Raw genomic sequence first — 4,537 nt, forward strand, 5'->3', positions numbered from 1 at the left:
GTCCATTTTGTCCTTTGATCCCTGTTAATGAAGTCAGCTCATTGTAGTAATTCTGTACATATGCGATTTACATTTACATGTTGATGCCTGTCTGTGGTTCAGTTCCCCCTGGAGCCAGCTATCTGGGTTGCAGTGAAGAGATGCTCGCCATCCGTATCATGTATTCAGGACGACTTTTACAGATGTTGGGCATCACGGACAGGTATGAAATTCAACTGTTTAAACCAGTACTACTACTGTGTATTTCAGTGTTGTATTTATTGGAAGATGGAACTGTAGTCCACGGAGTAACAGTGCTTTTTTTTTCAATCATGGAAATTAATACAGAAAAATACACAGCGTGTTTGAATCTAGGCCAGATGTGGAGAAACAGTCACACAGTATTTCACTTCAGACTTTACATGATATCTTGTTAAATAACTACAGCTTGGATACAGTTAACCTTTTATAGTTGTGGTATACAAACAATTACTACTAAACATTTCTCAGGCACAAGTTGGAGGTGGGGGAGATCTCATCATTCAAAGCAGAAAGTCTATAGTTAGAGTAAATGGTCTGATAGGCATTTGTATAAATGTGCATTTTAACGAGGGGACTGGTTTTACAAAAACTGCATCGGGGTCTCCCTGATCATGTCCAAGTTGACTTGGAACTTTGAAGTGCCCATTCTGCATCTAAAAGGATGTTCACTGCCCAGGTACAAGTAATGTGCCTGCTTCAAAATGAAGCAAACTTATCAAAACATGATGGGTTGAAATTATAGAGCATATGCTTTAAACTCAAGCTTTTTCCATTTCCCCTTAGGCATTCCTTAACCAGATGTCACGGGGGTCAGACAATCAGCAGCAGCATTCTTGAGGACATGCACAGAGATGGGCAGGTTTGTTTATAAATGGACCATTTATTATTGAAATCAAAGCTTTACAAAACTTTTTTTTCTTTTGCAGGCTCTCCATCCAGCTCCACCGGCTGCTGAGGTTTTGGCCAAGATGGGAAATACCTACTGGTGAAGTCATCAAGGTAGAGTAACCCACATCTTCTCCCTGCTATAAGGTGAAGATGTGGGTTACTCTACCTTGATAGGTATTTTCCCATCTTAGCCAAAACCTCAGCATTTAAAAAATAAAAAATAAAAAAAATTACAATTTCCAGGCTTTGTTTTTGGTTTTCAATAAAACTATTATGACTGTAAAACTTTCTTGTTCTGCTTTTAATATCAAAGATGACAGGCACTGGTGCAGGTCCTAGCTCCCCTGTAGCACTAGATACAGTGAAAAACTAGACCTGCACCAGTGCCATTTAAAAAGGGGACATGGTGAAACAGCCCGATTTGTAGGGGCCACACATTGGAAAAATGTCTTATTCTGCACAAGGCTTTCATGAGGGTTGACAGCAATAAGTCTTCCCAGTTGTGTCCAGGTCATCTTGGCTTCAAGACAGGCTGTGGGGGAATGTGCAAAGAAAAACTAAGTGTGGAGGACACTCCACTGAAGCACGCAATGAAATTAAGAGGTGCAGTGTTAAGTATACAAATATTAAGCAGGGTTATTACTTTAAAGCCTAAGGAATTGTTTACATGAGTTTTATAGCAGTATGTTAATTGCACAGAAGTTTTCAAAAACAAGACTGAATACCTGGATGGAGTCACGTTTCTTTGCAGCATCAAGGAAGAATTCCAGAGCCATGGATGCCTGGTTTCTGGCCATTTGGAGGATCAGAACCTGTGACATCAGTTAACTCAATCAGCTTACAAGTTTGTCCACAGTGAATTTAAAAGATAATTCTACTTCCCTGCTGTTTGACTTGAGAGCAATGGTCAATGACTATGTTATGACAATGTTTGCCATAAACATTACAGATAAAACAAAGTTTTTACTAAAGCAATACAGCCTGTGCACTTTTGGTTTAAGGCACAACAACAAAGCTTCATTATCATCCAGTAAGTGAAACTGTTGCACTACAGTTCATTCTGACCCTGTGGACAATTGCAGAGTGAAAGCACTAATAAAGACACTAACATGCACACCATACAGTTGTCTTAAAACACCATATATCAAACTAGGAGGTTTGTCAGTGGAAAAAATGGGTCAGATTGGAACAAAGAATGAAATGTATGTAATTACATTGTGTTAGATTTGAACATTTCATTACAACTTATAACAAAGTTGCTCAAACACTTTTGAAATTAGTTTGTCAGGAAAAAAGAGCAGAGACATTAGTCTGCCCTGAACCTATCAGTACTAGTATAGTACTCTCACTTGAACCAACACAACTTTAAAATATGTTTTTCACCTCATCAACTTGCGAAGTCCATATGTAGGAGTGACAGGGCCCTGAACACTGTCGGTCCTCCTCAACATGCCCGAGGATATTTAAGCTGTACGAGTCCCATATTCTTGTCCATGCGTTCTGTGGCCTATTGAAAGACACAGATAGATGTCCGTAAGGTAAGGCAGACGGGCACCAATGATCTTGCTGGCTGTTTTCACTATGCGTTGCAGGGTCCTTCTGCAGGAGGCAGTACGAGCTCCGTACCACACAGTGATGCAGCCAGTGATGACACTCTCAATGGTGCCCCAGTAGAAGGAGCACATGATGGGGGGTGGGGCACTGGCTCTCCTCAGTTTGCGGAGGATGTAGAGGCATGTTTGAGCTTTCTTGGCCAGTGTTGTGTTGTTGTTGGTCCAGTAGAGGTCCTCAGAGATGTGGACCCCCAGGAACTTGGTACTGCTCACTCTCTCCACTACAGCACTGTCGATGGTCAGTGGTGGATGCTTTAGAGGTTCCCTCCTGAAGGCCACTTACCCTTCCCCACACTGAAGAAAAGGTTGTTGTCCTTACACCACTGGACCAGTTGGCACACCTCACTCCTGTAGTTGTCCTCATCATTGTTGGTAATGAGGCCAACTACAGTCATGTCATCCTCAAACTTGACAATGTGGTTGGTGCTGTAGGTTGGCACACAAACGTGGGTCAACAGTGTGAAGAGAAATGGGCTGAGCGCACACCCCTGCAGAGCCCCTGTGCTCAGCGTGATGGTGTTGGAGATGTTGCTGCTGACCCCCACATTTTGTGGCCTTCCTGTTAGAAAGTCCAGCACCCAGTTGCGGAGAGAGGTTTTGAGTCCCAAGTGTCCAAGTTTTTGTGTAAGCTGCTGGGGAATTGTGTTGAATGCTGAACTGAAGTCTAGGAACAGCATTCGCACATAAGAGTTCTTTGAATTTAGGTGGTTGAGGGCTGGATGGAGAACAGCAGTAATGGCATCCTCTATGGATGTGTTTGACCTGTATGCAAACTGAAATGGGTCGTGAGAGGGAGGAAGGATGGACTTGATGTTCTGCATGACCAGCTGTTTGAAGCACTTCATAATGACTGAAGTCATTGCTTCCGGCCGATAGTCATTGTAACTGGTTGGGTGGTGCTTCTTTGGAATTGGAATTATTGTGGCAGACTTGAAACACGTGTGAACAACTGCTTGGCTCAGAGAGATGTTAAAGATGTCCATGAGGACATCCTTGAGCTCCTCGGCACAGTCCTTTAAAACATGACCAGGTATGTTATCCGGTCCAGCTGCCTAGCGTGGGTTGGTCCTGGAGAGGGTCTTCTTCACGCTGGCTACGGACAGACACACAGCCTGCTCGCCCAAGGGAGGGGTGGTCTTCTGTGCTGGTGTGTTGTTCTGTGTTTCAAAGTGGCCAAACAAGTCATTGAAGCTGTTCAGTAGAGAGGAACTGCAGGTTTTAACACTTCCACATTTGCTTCACTTCTGAGCCTCAGAGGTTTCTGCTTGGTGCCACTGTTTGCACGATGTGGACAGTTGTGCCTCCAAATCTGATCGTCACAGAATCAGAAATCTCACAGCGATCGGCCGTTCACCGGTCAAGGCTGATCACTCTGAAAACTGGCCACTTCCAGTCTCCACTGATCAATCAGTTCATCTGTAATTGCTAGTACACTGGAGGTTAAAATGGTAAAATCCCTCTATTACAGCAGCTCCTCTTTGGTAGATGTTCTCAGTGCCTAACTATGTCTGACATCTGCAGAAGTCTATATTTTACATGTCAATCCCTAATACCTCTTCTTTATCCTTCTGTCCCACCACCACTCCCCCGGGGCCAGGTTGTGAACTGGTGGAGTTGCTGTTCAAAGCATAAGCATTGTGTAGGCATCTGCCCTGCTGTCAGGCAAGACGACCCGGCGTAGGCTAGATGAGCAAACCTATCCTGCAGGCTTTTGGGCGATTAGGTTTTCCTACGTGCCTCTAGGTCGATCTTTTTTCAGCAGTTAATAATGGTTCATGTTACACTGGGATGAACCAGTGTGGGTGGATTAACAGATAATAGGCAGTGGGAAGACATGGTAATAAGACACGGTGAGCTTTTCAGCTGAGTGACCCAGTGTGGGAGGTATGCAGGCAGGCTCTGATAAGGGCCAGACTGCTAACTGTTTCCTCCAGTTCCTACGGAATGCTAATCATCAGCAGCAGAAGACGGTATTGGCTGGGTTCCCCTTTTCTTTGGCATCTTGCATTTCTCTC

General features: G+C 44.0%; 1 long non-coding RNA gene across 1 annotated transcript in view; it reads right to left on the reverse strand.

Annotated features, from left to right (window-relative positions):
* Positions 1-1,067: 1,067 nt before the first annotated feature.
* The window catches only part of LOC109963513 (uncharacterized), a 4,936-nt gene continuing 1,466 nt past the window's right edge, over positions 1,068-4,537 (reverse strand). Inside the window, exons 2-4 of the long non-coding RNA XR_002275414.1 lie at positions 2,293-2,416; positions 1,635-1,721; positions 1,068-1,441 (exon numbers count right to left, since the gene is read on the reverse strand). This is a non-coding gene — a long non-coding RNA (uncharacterized LOC109963513). The remainder of the gene's footprint in view (positions 1,442-1,634; positions 1,722-2,292; positions 2,417-4,537) is intronic.

This window comes from Monopterus albus, unplaced genomic scaffold (genome assembly GCF_001952655.1).
Source record: "Monopterus albus unplaced genomic scaffold, M_albus_1.0 scaffold76.1, whole genome shotgun sequence".
NCBI lineage: Eukaryota > Metazoa > Chordata > Actinopteri > Synbranchiformes > Synbranchidae > Monopterus > Monopterus albus.